This window comes from Tamandua tetradactyla, chromosome 4 (assembly GCF_023851605.1).
Source record: "Tamandua tetradactyla isolate mTamTet1 chromosome 4, mTamTet1.pri, whole genome shotgun sequence".
NCBI classification, from domain to species: domain Eukaryota; kingdom Metazoa; phylum Chordata; class Mammalia; order Pilosa; family Myrmecophagidae; genus Tamandua; species Tamandua tetradactyla.
This window is the reverse complement of record NC_135330.1, coordinates 31,010,075-31,030,300: the sequence shown is the minus strand read 5'-3', so window position 1 is coordinate 31,030,300 and position 20,226 is coordinate 31,010,075. Positions and strand designations below refer to the sequence as shown.

Here is a 20,226-nt window from a genome sequence, read left to right as displayed (position 1 = left end):
ATCTTTCTGTAGCTACACCAGGCAGCTAACCCCAAAAGCTCAGCTTCTGTTCAGCTCAGCTAAACCCACCTGCTAACCTTGGCTTCAGCCACACTACCTGACAGCTGGCAGCAGGTTTATTGGCAGAGAAGGAAAGAGGGCAGTTGGGGTCTTCTAACTCTAAAATTGTGAAAGTCATGTAACGATAATAAACTTATTTTCACACTTCTGCAGGGAGTTTTGAGAAGCTAGAAAACTGTATTTCAAAAGCATTATTGACCTATCATTAAATTGAAAGAATCAATCATTGATTTAGATATTCAGTCTTTCATTTAATAATATCTGTTGAGCTTCAGATACTTCTTAGCTATTAAAGAGGTAGAAATGAATTAGACATGATTCTTTCAAGGATCATTTAATCATATTATTACTACTTAAGATTTGGGATTGGCCCTAGCCAGAACTCAGAGCCAGGTGGAGTGCCTGTCTTTTTTTTTTTCCATTACTTTCCATACTTTATATCTTTTTGCAATTCTGGTCTCCTCTTTCCTGAAGCTCATAGAGTCCTTAAGTTACCTCAATCTTTCCAGACAGTAAAGAAAATAGCTAAGAGGCCAAATTTTCACAAGAATGCTAATGTCTTTTAACAACTTGATATAATATTCTGTTCCGCAATTTAGCTCTCTTGATATAGAAGCCAACAATTTACTTTTAAATACTTAGTTTCAAAAACCTCTGAAATTCCTTTTCAAAGCAAGGCTCATAATCTCCATGGAGTTTAAATCAATATTAAAAACTCATAATAATCATAGAAATGAAACTATCACTTACTAAGCTCTGACGGTGTCCCAGGCACTGAATGGGATCATTTTCATGCATAATATCAATCAATTCTCAGAGTAACCTTATGACATAGGTTTTGATTCCTCCACTTTTTGGATGAGAACCCTGAGGCTTAGAGAAAGTAAATGTTAAGGTCACACAGGTCTTGAGAGGTGGGGGCCAGGATTTAAGGCATGAATATCTGACTGCAGATTGTACTCTGCTGCTTGGCTTCTCCTGTCCATCCCACCTCCATTTTTCAAGACTGTAGAATGTGCTTCTTCTAGCTAGCACAACAGAAACTCTTCACTTGAGGATTAGGAAAGCACTTAGAGAATTAGGCAAGATTCTGTCATACTGGGGTGTTTAGCCACATCCAAAGGTGAAGAAGTGGATTTAGCAACATGACCAAACATTGCAAATAAGCCTGGAATTGGCTTTTAGCAGCATCTGGTCATTAAGAAATCAATGAGGACTTTAAGTTCTATGGCTTTGAACTTTATTGAGGTGGTTTGTAGCAAGGGTTTTGCTATCAGAGAGACCAGATTTAAATCCTAGTTCTACCCTCTTACTAGTTTAGTGACCTTGAACAAATTATATAATCTCTCTAAACTCAATTCCTTAATCCATAAAATGGGAGTTATAATAGATTCTGCTTCATAGGCGTGTTTTGATGATTAAATGAGATGATTCATATATAGTTCTTCGTACAGCATCTCGCGTGTGGAAAGTACCCTGTCAATATTGACTAGGTAAACTCTTGGGGTGTCATGCAAGCAGCCTGCAACAATTCTGTGCACAATGTGTTACCCAGGGGCCCACTTCCTCAGGGAGCCAGAAAAGCAGCTGGGATCATAGCAACCTCTCACAGGAGTCCTGGGAGAGATGTGCTCAGGGAAAAGGCCAAGGCAATCAGGGACATCAAGGCAACAGAAGAGTCCCATTACAAAGCCTGGATATATGGTCATGTGCATCCCGGGCATGGCTGGGTCTTTTCTGCTTCTTTGTTTATAGGGTTTCCTAGCAGGTATCCAATGGTTTAGGATAATAATTCCAGCTCCAAACTTCCCTGGAAGAACTTTACTAATTTATTTATTCATTTTTTAAACAAACCAAATGATATCATTTTGGGAATTCCTTTTCTTCTGAGGTATTCACATATACAGATATTATTACTCCCATTCACAGCTGGGAAAAGATAGAACAGTGAATGATGTTTATGGTTAATATTGGTGGAAAACTGAGAAATTCTGATTCTTGATGCTGTAATCTTTCCTCTCGACCATACTGCCTGTGTTTCTCCTCTGTATATCTTTACAGATGTGGGGTGCTCTTATAGATCTGGGTTTCTTATGCATACTCAAGATTGAACCATGCCTCTAGCCCTTTGGTGACATGAGCACCTGATCTGTCAGTAGCTCTCAGAGTTTAGAGGCAAAATAGCTCCCTGGTTTATCTCTCCAGTAATGTGCTGATGGAAGATTGCCTTTAGATTTGACCTCAAACCCATATCCATGGGCCCTGGTTGGACCCAAATAAAACTTGGGTCTATTGTACTTGGGAGCATTATATATAACCAGCCATATATCCACAAAGAGAATGCTAGCATATCATAGGCAAGAGATTATCTAGTCCACAGGGTCTATAAATGTCATATAGTAAATATGTTTGCCTTTGCAAGCCAGCAAACTACCCTGTTACAGTTACTCAACTCTTGCCATTGTAGTGCTAAAGGGGTCATACACCATATGTAAATGAATGGGTGTGTTTGTATTCCAATAATATTTTATTTATAAAAACAAGTGTTGGGCCAGTTTTTGGCCTGGGTGCCATATTTGCTGACCCCAATCTAGTCCATTCTCCTCATTTTTCTACAGAGTTTAAATAGAGACTAAAGGCTCGCAACTCAGTAGAAGCACCAGGGTACTGTTTGCATGGTGAAAGATAATAGTTTGCTAGTTTTGGTCAGAGCCCCACAGATTGATTATAACTATCATTTAAGCATATTAGTTGCCATTTAAGATTGCTCTTGCTAGAATTTCAAGGCATGTGTTATTCACAAATCCAGGAAAAATGCAAGCACATTAGCCTCTCCTGAGAAGAATAGATGGGTTTAATGAAGATAGAGGTTGATGAAAACAAACTATGCTTACACTTGACAAGAGAAGAATAAACATGAAACTTATTGGCAAATGTGCTATTTTTTCTTCCCTCTGAGGCTGATGGCTCCTGCTTGGTCTCACCTTTGACTTACACAGAAAACTTTTATGAAATGGTATGGATGTGTTAAAACAGCCCCTTACAGCAAAATGCCTAATATAAATATAGGCACATCTACAGAAGTAATATTAAACAGACATGATGTTATGATAAAGTTGGTTTGTTTGGAGACTGATAATAAGGTCTTTAAGAGTTAGTGTGTTTCTCTGCCTTGTGTTGAGACTCAAGTTGGACTTTGCCTCACAAAATCAGCTATGATGCTTTCTAGTATCTGTTGAAATTCATTAAAACCCTTGTCCAAAGGAAGGACTATTGTCAACAGCATGTTCTCTACCTCTCCCCACCCTGCCTCAGGTTGCACAAGAGTCTCCTGCCTCAGGTTGCACAAGTTATATCCAAGAAGTCAGGTGCTTCTTGCTGTTGCCTTGCTTTTTATGGTTTCCTCCCCCTGATACCCCTATTGCTGCTACTGACATCTATGAATAGCGAAGGAGATGAGTCAAGTAGCCTTCTATCTTGGGATGAATCCAGTGCTTAGTTAATTGGTATGTTACACTGTAGCTGACAGCAGTGGCTGCTTCACCGAGTAGTATCTGGGACCAGCTGGTCTCTGGCTCTCAATTCCAAAGTTTGGGATTCCTATATCCACTGCGGTGATTTGAAGCTGTCTATAACCCTGAAAACTATGTTCTTAAATTTAATCCATTTTTATGGGTGTGAACCCATTGTAAGTAGGACCCTTTGATGAGATTACTTCAGTTAAGAAAGTGGCCCACCTCGTTCAGGATGGGTCTTAATCCTATTGCTGGAGTCCTTTATAAGTGGAATGAAATTCAGACAAAGAAAAAGAAAGCCACAGACAGAAGCTGAACATCAAGAGAACCAGAAGAGAGAGACCAGGAGACACCACCAAGTACCTTGCCATGTAATAGAGGAGGCAAGGATTGCGAGCAACCTGAGAACACCACAGTCTCTGGGGAGAAGGCATCGCCTTGATTCCTTCTTTTAGGCTCAAAACAATAAGCTAATAAATCTCCACTGTTAAAGCCGACTCATTTCATGGTATTTGCCTGAGCAACCTAAGTTACTAAAATACCCACTTAACATAGCTGGATAGATGGGTTCTGCTACCCCAATACCATGAAGAAGACAGGGCCAGATGGGAGATCTGCACAGACACCAGATATGTATTCAAAGATTCAACCTATTTTTCTTCCCTTCATGTATCTTATCTGAGGAAGAGGATGGAAGGCTTTGGGACTAAGACACAGAGGCATTTGGGATTTTGTAAAAATGAACATGTCACCACTTAGGAAGTGAGTTAAGCTGTCACACAGAACCAACTTAGAAAGGCACTGCAACCCCACAGTGATGTTAAAGCATCCCTCTTTCATCCTCTTTTTATCCCCGAAATGTCATGAAGTGTATATATCCAAGTCACCGTCCTAGTGCTCCCTGTTGGCTACGTTATTCCACAGACCCACTCTGCTGTCGGCTCTGTTGATCAGAGCAAGCAACCCCAGCATCTGCGGTCTCCAGCCCAAGTAGGCACAACCTCCTTCCTCTGACTCCATGTGACTTGGGACTGGAACGCACCAGCACACTTCCAGGCCTGTCCCAGACAGGGCCCTGTGTATCACTTGAACAACAGAATGATGGGGGTCTAGAACCAGCCATATCTTCCTTCCCTCACCAGCGACTATAGCTGGACACATCAGACAAGCAGCCTAATGCCCGGGTAAGATCACTGAATTAGAAACAGGAGGCTCTGATTAGAGTCCTTTCCGCACAACAATCTGTGAAACCTCAGACAAGACTCTCAATTTTCTCATCTGTAAATGAGAGGCTTGAATTAGATTAGTGCTCATAAAACTTTGGGCATTCTTTTTTTTTTTTTGGTCATATTACTGTGCAGCCTATATTAGTATTTTCTCAGTATTTTTACTGGCTTTTTAAAAGCCAGTTGACTGGCTTTTCCAGCTTAAATTTAATTTAACCTTGTCTTGAATGAAAATGTCAATAAAATCATGGATTGATGTTATAGTTAATTATTTCCATTTAGGTTAGGAAAATAATGTTTAATAAAATAAATACTAGGATAAAAATGTTCAAAACCTTTCCTAGCCATTGGCATGCCATGTGCCAGCAGTACAAAGATGGAATATGTGCACTCTGCCTCGTAAACTTCTCCCAGCTCTCACAATCTAAGAACGTGAGAGCAAAGAACATGTGGGACACCAGCAATCCCTGGTTCATGCCGACTTAAGAGTAATATATGAAAAGCTTATTTCATTCCCCATAGTAGCTCTGCTCTTTGCCTTCTGTGTCTGGACATGAGCTAATGGTCTGTGGAGGAAAAGGAAGGCTAGTGTGCCTATAGGTTGGGTTGATTGGAAAGTAGTTATAGCCTGGGAGGAAGCCATTGCTTCCCACTGTGAGCCTCTGGCTGGTCATTTGGATGGAATTGGGTGACTGGGAGCCCCTCACGCTGACCAGAAGGGCCTCTCCTGAGGTGCCCTGGGATTTGTTGGAATGCTGTCCCAGGGGCCTTCTTGCTCAGTCAACTCTGCTCTACACAGGATGGCTCCAGACGTGGGCCTTTGCCTGCAGGAAGTGCTCCAGGAGCCTCCTGGGCTTGGCCTCAGGATAGATTGATCCTCATGTGAGGAGCAGACCATAAAAAGGGTCTTTAGCCTCCAGCTTTAGGGGGTTGGTGAAGGAAACTCCCCCCTTGTAGCACCACGGAATTACTTCCAAAGGGTGTCGTGCAATGTTCTTCTTAGAGCGTCATAAGGAGAGGACATTTATCCTCCTGCCTGAGATGACTTCCGCGAAGCCAGAGATAGAGTGATTCCTGGCAGGCACAGCCAAGCCAGCATTTCTATATTTCTTTCTTGTAGAAATGATTGCTTCTATTGCCCTGTGTGCTCACTTCTCAGGACAGCAGTTATATCTTAGGGGAAAAAACAATCTGCCTTAGAAGGAAATTTTCTGATAGGATGGGGACTTAGTCTTGTGGAACAAAAGTGCTGTGACCTACGGGGCACCTCCCTGGCTTCTCTCCCAGGTGGGCCTCCCTGGTTCTTAGGACAGCCTCTAGATGGGACCACGGACAAGACAATCCCGTATTCTCACTCCTGCCCGAGGCACTGAGATTCAGCCCTTGTTCCTCTTCCCTGCTTCCCTTCTCTGCATCTCTGACCCCTCCGCCACTGCCTTTCTTGAGTTCCTTTGCTTCTTTGATCAAGTTTGGTTCTCATGTTCATTTTCACCTTATTTGATCTAATGAAAAAGTTAGAGTGGGAAGTGGGCCGTGTAACTCTTCCTGTGTGACGCTGTAAACATGTTCAAAAGGCTGTTTTTTGCCTTTGGAAATTTTCACCAGCATCTGTGTTAAATACTGCTTTCCCCAGCTAATAGCATTCGAGGTCATTAGGATTGCAGAGAAGGATCAGTAGGAAGGAAGACAGATCTTTCACTTGAAAATCCTCTGTGCAAAGAGTGCACTTTCAATCATTGGGGGACAGAAAGATATCAAACTTCCTGTCCATTTTTATTACCCAGGACCCATTTTCTGCCCTGTTCTACTCACCGTCCCTGTGCACGGCCCCATAGGAATACCCCCGTGCCCTCCCTTCCCCTCCCCTCCATGTGTACATGTCCAGACCCTACCTGTTCTTCCGATCCCGGCTCAGATGTCCTCACCGGACTGCCTCCCCAACCCTTCAACCAGAGACTGCGTCCCTATCTTTGTTTCTTATAGCTGCATCATCAGAGGAGAATTCTAGGAACTTCTCTCAAGGTTGGTATCCATTTCCATCTGATGCGATGGTATTTTGACACATCTTTTCTCCCCTACTAGACACCAAGCTCCTAAATGGCAGTGTCCAGACTGAGTTTGATGCATCTTTATGTTTCTTACAGCTACTAGTACTTTGCTTTACCCTTAAAACATCCCCAGTTGATATTCACAGAATGAATGTCACATGTTTGTACCCTTTTTTCTTTTTCATTTTGTCCTTACAACTATATCCATCTACAGTGCTGGCCTCTCTCCTCCAGGATTCTGATTTACAACCTACTCATCTTCAAACACCACACATCCAAATAGAACTCACCATCTATCCACCCATTTACCTTCTCCTTCACTCATTTTTTTTCTTTCTCAATTGGTGCCTGAATCACCGACACGGTCACCAGGCTGGGTCCCCTTCCCTCCCTCTCCCTCCTCACCCAGCATGAAGCTCTGCTCTTTTCTAAAGGTGTCTAGGCTCATCCCTTCTTCCCCTGTCTACTACCGTGGTTGGTAACACCCATCCCCTCTCACCAGACTTCTTTCCCCCATTCAGCCTGCCTTCAGACTTTTTGTCCCCCTCAAGCCTCCATCTTTCAGCCACCAGAGTGTTCCTAGTAAAATGTAGCTCAGATTATTCTGCCTTCCTGTTTCATAGCTCAGTTATATTTCCTGAATCTTCCTTTCTGTGTAATATTTCTCTGCTTTCACTACTGCTGCTCTTTTGGCCTAAAATACCTTCTCTCACTTCTCAGTGGGATACCCTCCTCCTAATCTCTTTAAAACTCAGCTTCACCCTCTGACTTCCTCTAGGAGAACCTCCCTCACTCTCCTTCCTCCTGGGCTAGGTCAGGTAGTGCTGCACAACAACTGATGCCTGCTTCTACCACCCTCCTCGTCTGGGCATGAGCATGCCTCCCCTGAGTGTCAGCTTTTGCTGTCTCAGTATCCTAGGGCAGGGCCTGATGTTTACTTGTTGGTCAAAAGGAACTTTGAGAATGAACCCTGTCAGTGAGGTTGAGCAAGTTTGACAAAATAGAAACCTGAAGTTCGAAAAGGTTGAGTGACCGAATAACTGGTCAGAGGCACTATTGGGCCAGGGAGCAGGTGATCAGTCAACGTACTTTCCTTTCTATTGAAAGACCTTCATAGGAGCATCCTGTTTAGGTCCCCCCCAGATGTTGTGCCTGCGGTCCCTCATATGTCTCAGCTCTCTTCTTCCCTTCCATCTTCATGGAACAGGCACCTTGGGGGTAGACTGTCACACATCAGAAATGAATGGGTCACCAGGCTGTCTTCCTCATCTTTTTCATTGACACTGAGGAAACTCACTGTGAAATATTTGCAAGGTGAGAACATTAGTTTTGAGGGGTATGGGACATCGTATAGGATCTGGGTGGTTCCACTTGGTTTTGTTTTTGTTTTTGTTGTTTTACATGGGCAGGCACCGGGAATCGAACCTGGGTCTCCGGCATGGCAGGCGAGCCACTATGGCCCACCCGCCACTTGGTTTTATACAATGAAAAGGGCCCTCCCAGGACCTGGAAACACGGACAGTCCCCGGCCCGCCTTACTGGGCAGAGTGAACATTCCTGTTTCTCCTGCCCCTAGTGGCTGCATTCACAACTCTGTGTTCACCACCCTACCATCTTGATACTTGTTGTGTGCCCATCAAGTGTAAGGTGTAGCAGATGCATTTGATATTAGTGATGAAGTTTTGAAATTTGTGGCCCTTTTCCCTTTTCTTCATCTATCTTAGAGTGAAGTTGAGGTTATCTGTGTAATAAGGTCGCTTTCAATCTGTTGCATGCTGGTATGTTTCATGAGAGAGAAGGGGCAGAATGGAGTGGGGTCTACCCAGTCTGCAGCCTTCATCTGTCATGGTGTGATGGCAGAAGAAACTGGAAAACTGTTGGCACTCCCAGTGGTTGGTCCTCCCACCAAGCAAAATTTAGTTCCCCCAATCACAGAATGGAGTGGACAAGAATTTCTCTACCTACTTTGACAGGGATGTCACTGCAGGAACAGAAATATAAATATACATTTACACATGTATACAAGTGTGTTTATGTCCATGTACGCATACTCAAATGCAAATTTTAATAAAAGCAAAAATTAAAGCTTTCGTTTCTAAGAGAAGAGTTTTTTTTTTTTTTTAATACGGAGCTTGTAGTACAACTCTTCCTATAATTAGGTGCTAAATAGATGTTTAGGTGCTAAATAGATGTTTTAAAATGTGATGATGATTTCTTTGACCTCTCTGGTGATAAGACTTTTCATTAAAGCCCTGTTGAGAAGAGCAGGGACAGTTAGATCCAAGTATAGGTCAGTTAATTTTACTAGGACAAAGGAAAACAAACCTCTTTGTCCATTTAAGTAAACCCTCAGCCATCTCACAACTGCTTGTTAATGGTACCAAAACATGCAAGCTAAAGTGAGGTTGGATACAGATAAGCCCATCAAACTTTTTGAAAATATAGTGTATATCCTCTGGATGGGTCTGTAGCACAGACCTCCCATTAAGGAAAATATCCCCCAACTGTAGTTGGTATCTTCTTGAGAGGAGACTGTGCAGCCAAAGGAGCACCCTCAGAACTGGCTAAGGTTGCAGCTGAGAGGAATGAAAAACAGGCTTCCAGATGGAGGCCTTAAGTCTGAACTGACAGTGTAAAAGTAATGCTGTCTGGGCTTTATCAACTTCCCCAAGCCTGCTGAACGTGCCTCCCTATAATTAATCCAGCAGCGCAGAGTTTACTGAGGGTATGCTGGGCACTGAGCACTGTGCTAAGCCAGGGCTAGAGAAGGAATTTTGAGCATTTTGCTCAAAAAAAGTCAAAGCTGTGATATGGGAAACAACAGGATTAGGAATTAAGGATTAATTAAACACACACACATATATGCTTTAGGAGTTTGTGGAGGAGGAGATGTCTGAAGACTGGAGTAAGCAAAGTAGGTTTCAAGGAATTAGGGGGGACTTATACTGGGCCCCAAGAGGCAGGGAAGGGCTTAGGTGGAAGTAAAATGAGGAAAGGAGAGAGCAAAGGCTCAAAGATAGGTACACGTGAGACACACAAGCCCAAGTGCCCTGTTTTTGCATTCTCTCTCTCTCTCTTTCTCTCCCTTCTTACATTCTTCCCTTCCTCACAGTAGAAGCAAATGTTAAAAGAGAAAGAAATAAATCACCACCATTAAAAAGTAGGAAAATCCAACCCTTTGAACACTGTGATCTGAATTAATTTGCAGTGATGTTGCAGGTTGGTTCTGAATTGCCTTCATGGGGTCAAGAAACCATGCTCCAGCCCCGTTTACAGAATTATGCATTTGGCTGGGCAGATGATGTTTGCCTTGTCAGTTGCCTTGGAAGCAAGAGCTTCTGACTGTCTTTGTACGAGGTGAGTGTCTCTGGCTGGATCAGGCTGACCTATGGATTTAATGGGCATGATTGAGCGACTGATCATTAAATCAAAATCTGACAAACAACAGCAGAGTCGGGCCTTTTGTTCTGCTTCATGGGGGTGTGAGCGAGGCAGGGCTTGGGTTCAGCTTTCAGCTTTCCTTTTCTCTAGCCTGTCTTTGGCTGGCAAACACTAGGCTCGTACCCAAGGTCCTGGTGCATGTAACTATCATCTGGCCAGGAACAAAGTGCACCATGGTTAGGTAGTAAAGAAACCGTGTTTACAGGTGACAGGTCTGTACCCTACTTCATCACCTCCCTCTCAAAATACAAATACAAAAGAAAAAGCCTTGACCACTGGAAGAACAAGGCTGACAGGATGTGAGAATGGATGGGTGGCATGTAAGGGAGAGAGAAGGCAGGGCAGGGCAGTTTTTTTTTGTTTGTTTTGTTTTTTGTTTCTAATCAATGATGTGGAGGATTAGAAGATTTGTACAGTGGCTTTGCCAGCAAAATGTAATTAGTTGAAGACAATATGCTGCTGATGTTGGAACTGGTAGTTTAATGAAAGCTGCCCTAATGAGAACCTCAGTATCTCGCTCAGAGATTGCCTTCACAAACCAGTCCTCTTCTCCAGATTTTGTACTTGGTTAGTTCCAGAGAAAAATTGAATTGTAATACTTTTTAGAGAGGGACACTGCATGGTCCAAGAGAAGATCCTTTTGGAAGTCAATCTTCCTTTCCCTTCCGGCCTTTGATGCCAGACAAAGCTTGCTGGCAGGGAATGAGGGATTTAGAGGGGATCTTGGTGTCCTAGGCTCCAGTGGTGTCTGTGCATCAACAATCTCTTCTGGTCCTTTATTCCCTCCCCAGTTCCCTTTGCTACAAGTCTTCAGCTCTAATACACATCTTACCTGGATTCCAAGATCAGGTCACAGCTAGACTAATACAAAGGATATGTTCATGATTACCCATTGTTCTTCAGGGCTTTGATTAGAATTTGAGGGTTTGTGATTTGAGTTTTGAGTATTGTGGGCCAAATCAGATGTCAACTGGAGCAACTGGAGGAGCGTTGTGATCTGAAAACAATGTGTGAGAGTGCTGCTAACCTTGAACAACATTGAGTGACTTACATTGGAAGTGGTCACTGTCATCCCTTGGGTCCTCCTGATGAAAACATGACCTGCAAGATTCCTCCTACCTTCTGCAGTTCTATTGGCAAGCAGTCTTCTGGGTGACCTGACTGTAATGCAGTTCTTCAGTGTTCAATTACAACATTTTCTCCCCAGTCCATCCTGCACATACGTTCTTTTTTTTTTTTTACACATGGGCAGACACATGGAAGTGAACCCAAGTCTCTGGCATGGCAGGTGAGAACTCTGCCACTGAGCCACTGTTGCCCACCCTGTACATGTGTTCTTATATTGTGGAAAATGATTCAAATCTTGACTCATGGCCTTTTTAGATTTCTGATCCCAGAACAAAGACTCGCAGACAACAAAAGCCAAGAGATCCGAATCTGTGTGCTTACGTGTTGCCTGTTCTCAGGGAACTGGTTGAACCTCTTTACCCTGTACTCTGAAGACAGTGGTTTCACTTTACAAAACATCTACCCAAGAACAGATGTCTCCATAGTGTTTTCCCTGCCTAAGTCAAAACAACAGCATAAAAATTAGGGCCGCCCTTGGTACAATTAAATTATAACTTTAAATCATGCATTTAGCCAACCTAGGGATAAAAGTTAACTCAAAAGGATTGGGAGCATCTGGGGCCCTCAGTGTCAATGGTATTGACTGTAAACATTTGGGGATCCTCGCTTGCATGACTCCAGGATTTATGAGCAGGAGTAAGGCAGTTCAGAATTCACTCTAGAGATGATGGGGAAATTGGGGAATCAGGGCCCAGGCTGCAGTCGCGGGCCCCTTCCAACACAACAAGGTCACATAAAAACATCGTTAAGATTGGTGATGGTGTCTTGATTTGGCTCCTACTCACTGAATAAACTTGGGCAAGTTATTTAATCTTTCTGGTCTTCTAGTTCCTCATCTCAAAATGGAAATAGTAATTTATATTCTCTATTCGTAGAATTAAATTAAATAATGAACATGATTCTCCAGGTGCTGTGTCCAGCATATAGTAAGCACTTAACAAATGATATTTATTATCATTATTTCTTCACCATTGTACTGATACTATAGAAATAAGGCAATTTATGCTTAGGATAACAGGATAGGGCAGGGATTCTGAGAAAGAAAGAAGCACATGCACAGAGTTTGCTGTAAGAATTTGAGAGATGCTTGATCCTTTCATAGTGGTTTGTGTTAACGTTTCTTCACTACACTAACCATAAGTTGTGAAGGGTCTTCGCCTTTCTCAGCATAAGGAGTGCTGCAGGAGCTTCTCCTGTGAAAGAAAGCAAGGGCGGGGTCCTTGGCTATGATTAACTCTTGGCACACTGTGGCAAACTCAGTGATCGAGTTGGACCTCTGTGGTGTGGGACAAGAATATCATCAAGATCTGAACCCCATGTGAAGGGCTTCCCACCCACACTGGGACCAGCAGTCATCTCAGAACCATGCAGCCTTTACGGATCCATCCCAGTTTTGCTTTAGCTGGGAGGAAACAAACCTTTTGCCTCTTCACTATTTCAGATAGTGATACTGATGAATATGTACCAAATTCATAGAATTCTTGACATCCCGACTCTCTCCTTGCTTCCCCTCCCATTGTCTTTATTATGGGCTGTTTTCGTCTGAAATCACTGGAATCCCCACATGTGCCATGCATAAGGTCTGCCCTGGTGACTAGTTCCTGATATCGTTTCTTATTTGCTCAGCCCCAGCTGCTGCCCCGGAGCTATCAGTTCCGTGAGACTTCTCCTTCTCTCCAGCTGGGCTGCCTGACTTTTGAGGTGATGGGAGGAAGAGGGGGTTAACAACTCTTTTATGTTTAGAGAGAAAGAGGGTTAAAGTCTAACTGTCATTAGCATATACTGCACCAGCTGCCTCTTCTATTACTTGTTCAATAATTCCCTTAATGTTTGGTCCTAGTGGAGCAGATTATTGTTATTATTTTATTTCATCAAGATCACCTACTGCCTAGAAACAAAGAGGAAAGGAGGAAAGGGAACGTGGCCAAGTATAGGCATCGGCTTGGGATATTTATATATTGGCTTCATGCTTGGCTTGTGAAGTTTTGAAGGGCTGGTGCATATAACCCACAGAGGGAGCCTATCTCCTGCAGCTCTCTGTGCATCGGCTGCTGAGACAGTGACCTGGAGTGCCTTAGTTTCCACATGGGACCTTTCATCTTCTAGCCTGCCTGTCATGCATACTACACACACTTGTGAAAATGAACGTGCAGGCTCATGCCTACTCACACGCATATATGGGTTCTAGGTAGGGCCAGCCTCTTAATATAGGATGCTGATTGGGGTCCCATCCACAATATCTGACCAGGCAGCAGCGTCTCTCAGAAAATGGCTAGGGACATGAAGACGTCCACTCGGCCCTTGTGGCCTGATTCTTTACTGTACCCCTACTCTGTGGAGATCTAGGCCAGTCTTTGGAATCAGGGAATCCATTAAGATAGTATTGGACCTAGAAAATTCAGCCCACAGTGAGCTGCTTCTCTGCAACCCAGCCTCACCCAACTCCACTGGGCCTTAGCATCTCATTAAAGCAAACGACAAGTAACTGAAGCTACTAACGATCAGAGAGCTCTGAGCTCACGGATGTTCCTTATGAGCAAATGCACTCCCTCACTTTTGCTTTGGGCCAGAAAAGGCAAGAAAAACCTTGAGAACCAAAAAAAGCAGCTCTATAAAAAGAATCTGAAAGAGGACAACTTGAAATAGCCCAGGCTGACTCCAGCATGCTAGCCTCCAGCCACTTTCCCCATTGGGCTTCAGGCTCTCATTAGATGAAACTCCTGAAGTCTTGCTCATAAAGAAATTGGAGACTAACTTCCCAGATTAAAGAATAAAGACAGGGATCAAACTTCCCCAACAGCACTGAAACTTTTAGACATGGGTAAAAGCAAAAAAAAAAAGAATAGAAAAACTATAAAATTTAGATTACTCCTTAGAAGAACTTCATGCTCAAATCCCTTTAGACTGGAAAGACTGTCAAATATCATCCTGCCTAACCTGGAAAGCTCTTAGTCTCTTCCTTATGGAAGGTTGTCCATTTCCTTCTTTTACTCAACAAATGGCATTTTAAGGTGAGAGGATATTGGGGAACATCTTATTTATTCCCTAAGTTTTGGATTCTTGGGTGTGTGTTGGTGGGGAAAGAATTCTGGAGTGCCTTAAGGCAGCAGGCAACAGTAGTATCATGCCCCATTGAGAGGCTAAGCAGTCAAGGTAGAACTGTCCCCTGCCAGTGGGATGTGCAGTTGACGTCAGAAGTCCCAGAGGACATAGGAAGGCCTCTTAATTAACGTGGTGGCCCATAGCAACTGGAAAGCATTTCCACACGATTAAAGACTTCAGAAAAACCCCCAAGGGGAGGTAATGTTCCTAGTAATTTATAAATTGTACTCACTACTTAACATGCTTAAAGTGTTTCATTTCATCTTCCATTTGGGAAGGAGATGGGCAGGGATAATGGATTTCTATTCACCAGCCATTATAGAAAAAGGGAATCTGCTAGAGGAACCCACCAAGGGGCTTTTCCTTCTAGTTTGGGTTGATTCCATTTAGCAGTAAAGGGATTCCCAAGGTCAAGAATATATTGCTACATTTTAGATGACACTATATGATTTCAAAAGGCCTTGTTATATATTAGGGAAGAGGGCTGGTCTGCTTATCAGGAGCTCTGTTGGCTAAATGGAAGGCCCATGGTCTGCCTCTGAAGGGTCATTGCTTTCATTTCCTTGGTCTGAGATTTATGGATTTATTGGGCAAGAAGAACTCATATTTTCTCTGTAATTAGTTCACCATTTTGCAGCTGTTTCCAGTTTGACAAGATTCAGTATCACTGTCAGGAAAACTCCAAGCTGGAAGAGAGCAGTTGGTTCAAAGAGGTTATGCAACTTGCACAAAGTCACACCTGGTATTTCATTGACAATCTTCATGTTATTAGGAACTTAAGTCTCATTTTCCAGTATCTTCACAAAATCATGGACTTGGAAAGGACCTTGAGAACTCACCGATCTAGCTCATCTATTACCCTTCTCCTGGGCTGATGAGTTTTGGATCTAAATTAGAATATGACCAAGGTTGCAATATAGACTTACAGCACTGTTGTTTTTCCTCTTGTCTGTCTTTTTTGAAAGCCAAAGGCAAATGCAAGTGACTATTTTCATGTATAAAAAAGGGTCTTTGTCCCTGACCTTCAGGCATTGTTATTGAGGAAAAACCAGGGACAAGGTCCACCCAGCTTGTCTATTTGATTCTCATTTTTTAACCACTATTTAATTCCTTAAGGAATATAATTTGAATTCAGTTTGCCCAGTCGCCTTGAGGGATACTTAATTAAATCTCGGATTCACTCTTCTGGTTACTCCTAGGGTGAAATGAAGCTTTGAAATATGAGCTGATTGATTGGCTGCAGTCTTTTGACAGATGGTAGCTGGGAAGGTAATCCCAACATCTCCCTTCCTCTGCCAGTGGTTCACAAAACTTACATGGCTACCTCAACTTTGGTGGCATTTGATAGATCTAGAGTCTTTTTATTCTGGGATTTCCTTATCATGTGACACTGATGTGAGATTAAGGAAAAATTCCACTGTCCTATGGGTTGTTACCAAGTGTATTACCTTTAGATTAAAATATCTTCATCCATCCTCATTTCTTTTCTTATAAGAAGAATAATGACCGGCCATTTCTAGCACCTGTGATCTATTTTTGTCTTCCTTTTGTACATACACTTAACTTTTCAAAGCAAAATATGCAGATTTTCTCCTCTAACTAGAATGTAAACTGTGAGATTAGAAACCTTATCTGTATCATTCACTGCAGTATCCCCATAACAGAGACCACCAGAAAAATTCCTTCTTAAATTAAGCATCGATAAATACTCATGGGATGAATGAATAATGAAATGAATGAATGCTTCCCACATGCAACTTCCTTGTATAAGCTTTGCTTGCAGACACATAGATGTTCATATAGAAATATATTCAAAGTTAATGAATACTTTTCCTCTCCCTCCTTTCCTCTCTCTCTCTCTCTGTCTCTCTATACTCAACCCTCACGAAGCTTAAGAGACATCAGACACTGTCTCTCCCCTCATAAAGTCTATAGTCTGGTAAATGAGATAGATAAGCAGATCAAAGACAAAAGTCCTTGTGGTTAGAGTTATGTGGAGGATGCTATGGAAGCCTTACAATGGCCAGTGCAATATGATTAAGGAAAAGTTGGTCAAGAATGTTTCACGGAACTGACTTTGAAAGATGAATGGAGGTTAGCACAGGGAGGGAGGTATGACTCAGGACCCTGGGTGAATACACAGGTCAGATAATGAGACAGTTTTGTCTACGGGCCTGGAGAACTAGCATGAGCATAGAAGAGAGATCTGCTTAGAATTTTCCCATTCCTTGGCAATCCCTGCCAGTGTTATATAAAACATTGTTAAATAATAATTCCAAAATCTACAAATTATCTGACAAACCTCATACTATTCTCTCAGGTTAGTGCCAAAAATGTCAGTTTCATAATAAAGTAAAAGCTGATTTTATTTGTTTGATCTCTATTAAAGCCAGTACAAATGATTTATTGATTTTTTAAAGAAAATATAATTTTAAATGCCACTTTTTTTGCACGCAACATGTTAATGGATGTGGAGTTCTTATATACCCTAAACACTCTTCTAGTTACGAAATGTTAACAGTTTTGAGGAAAATCAATAGAATAATCAGAAAACTCGTGAAAAGATGAACAAAGAGCAAAACAACTCCATATCTTGTAGCCAGTGTTTTGTTTTGTTTTAATGTTCAAGCTTTGTAACTTGTTACTTGTTGCCTGGATCAAGACCACCTAAATGTTTTTCTTCTTTTTAAAAAACTGACATAAAAATTGAAGTTAACACAAATAAATAAAAAATACACTCTGAACACAGCTAGGGTGATAGAAGAACTCAAAAGTGAGGCATGCGTGTGTGAGAACTCCTGTATGCTCCCTGGGATGATATTGTCCATTGTGTTTGTCATTGTGCGCAAGTTCATTCCCCCAACAAATTTTCTTTTTTAGACAAGAAGAGGCATGCAGCTTGTGTTTCTCTTTTTAACTTGGTTACCAGGAAGCTCCCAGCTACAACCCTTAGCCTAGGCTTCCCTCTGCCCATCTGCCACCTCTTTGTTCCCTTAGATTAATTGAAAGGAAAAACCATAGAGCTTAAAATCCTCTATGGAAGTAGAGGGTTGAAAATAATAAAAATGTCAAAGAACTAAAGTTTATCATAAGTATACAAAAGGAATTGAAGGTAAGTACTGGCTTTCCAAGTCCTGAGTACGAGGAAAATTGTCAAGGTGACTAGATTTCTGCCTTTTCCTAGTATAATACACAGCCGATATATTTCTACTACCTGCTCTCTGGATTAGGCAGATAAATAATTTGGAGGCATGTGTGTGTAATGATTTTACAAATTATTATTATCACAATATTATTAAATCATATTGCATATTAATATGTAATGTTATGTATAATATTATTTACATAATAATCTGCAATTAGTTAAATCATAGCAAAGCATTGTGATATCTGTCACCAATTTGGGTTATGAAAGCAGAGAAACCATATCACAACTTGAGTACCTGAGAATCCTTTTCCATATGCCTGTGCTGTGTTTGACCTGCTGGTAACTGGTTATTGCAAAACTGAGGCCACTGGAGTTATTGACTCTAAACAGAGAAGACATTTTGGTAAAGCGAGATTTGAAACTAAATAAACTGGTGTAGAAACTGGTGTCATAGACCCCTATGGGTAATTATGCTTTTAAAAATCTGTTCTGAATTTCTGCGCCATACACACAGCTATGGTAAAGGGAATTTACAATGAACTAACTAAATGGCACCATGAAAGGAGCAGTGAGGAGGACCTGAGTCTAGTGCCAGTCCTGTACTGTCGAGCTTTGTGGTTTATCTGGACCTTGGTTTCTTCATCAGAAAAAGAGGAGGCAGAGATTTTTGGTGGGTCTCTAATTTTTTTTTTAGAGATTTTCGATGGGTCTCTAATTCAAAAGAGAATGCTATGATATGCCACTTCTCTTTGTCGAAATGCAGCTAATGGTGTCTTCCAGATACGCAGTGACATGTGATGTGCAGAATCTTATTTTAACAGGGAGAACATGAAATGTGAGTGCTGTCTTTCTGCTACCACCTAATCCTGGTTTTGGGTATTTAATGGGTGCTTAGTAAACAGTTCTTAGTTGGTGAGAGTGTCTCTTTTGGCCCACGATCTGCCAGAAGTGCACTTTGAATCTTCTCTTCGTTCTCCAAGAAATGAGGATGCATTTGAGCACAATCACCCACACGCTCCCTCTCTGTCTCTTTGTGATTTGTGAGATAGACGCATTAGTTTCTAGTGAGCTAAGGTCTCTCGGAGTAGCTGTAGCCCTGTGGTTAGGAATATAGTCTGAATGGGAGCGACTGTGTCCCCATCCCAGTTCTACCACTCGTTTGCTGTGTGACCTTGGACAAGTTATTTAAGACCTCTGTGCCTTGGCTTTTTCAAATTTGCAGTGGGAAACTAATTGTACCAACTCTGAATTAAGAAGTGTAGAGCATTTAGAACCAACGCCCACTATAGAAGAAAAGCTGGATAAAGGACAGCTGCCAATGCTTTATTACTGCCTAATATGGAGAGGAACCTATGACCAGATCTTATCATAACCATGTTACGACCATTTGAAAGGAAAACTAGTGAGTAAGAGTGAAAGGGGCTCCTAAAACCCTATGTGAACTGAAAAGATGGTGTTTAAACCATTTCCTCAGATTGATGTTTATACTACTCTTACGGCTCTTTAGGGAATGAAATCACCTCTTGCTTTCACCAGCCTAATTCAGTGTCTGACAACTTCTCTCAGTCGGGAAGTTATTCCTTCTGTGTGGCTTAATTACCTATTGTTGCAGTTGCAATTTGGGGTGAAGAAAAGGACAGTGGGTCTGACTCTGAGATGAAGGCTCAGCTGCAAAACTATTGGGTTGGGCTCAAGGAGTAGCTCTCCAAGCATTGGTACTGAGCTCAGTTATGTGGCTACTGAGGTGCTGTGTCTTGTACACAGGGCTTTGTGGCACTCCAGGGGTTCTGTGCATGGCTGAGGGGCTGCTGGGATGGAAGGTAGGGGGTGGGGAAGGGAGTAGTCAGCAGGGCCCAGAAGACTTGGCTTGTTTCTTCTGCCTGCACTGTACCCTGAGTAGCGTCATGTTTGTGCTCTTCTGAACTTGCATGAAAGATTTCACCAGGAGGAAGGGTTGCCCAGACAAAAGAACAATTAGAAAACCAGGAGACCAGTGCCCATCCCTGGCAACCACCTGACGTGACCTGTCACTCAGCAGCTGTCTCTGTTGCTTCATGTCTGTCTCTACTCCTGCCTGTTTGAAAGAAGCAACATCCTGCACACCTTTGCCCATGGCAGTGGTGGGAAAGGGAGGATACATGGGAAGATTTATGGGAAAAGGGACTTTATAAATCCAAGACATAATTATTATGAGCCTGGAAAAAGGCCCCTTTTAATGTGTTTAAGGGAATTATCTTGACACCGCCTTGTATGGGTGGGTCCCTTGGGAATTAATAGGGGCTTTTCATCTCCGGCCTATATGAGAGGGTGGCATTGATTGAAGCTCAAGGTTGAGAGCAGAACCATTTGGCACACCCCAGCCTAATGAAAAAGGCTTGGAGGGATATTGACCAAAATAAAGGGAGAGAATACAGATTGCACAAGGGAAGATTTATGCCCACTGAAATCTGTGCAGCAAGGAGCTGGCGAGGCCTTCCCTCCAAACTCTGCTTCAGGTGGATGTCAAGGCGAGGTGTTCCATCTCGCTGAGGCAATGCATCCTTGCCTCTGACAGATAG

At 42.4% G+C, this 20,226-nt stretch overlaps 1 protein-coding gene across 6 annotated transcripts in view; it reads left to right on the top strand.

Annotated features, from left to right (window-relative positions):
* Positions 1–20,226, top strand: part of ASTN1 (astrotactin 1) — a 325,640-nt gene that overhangs the window by 118,376 nt on the left and 187,038 nt on the right. The gene's annotated exons all lie outside the window — the stretch shown is intronic.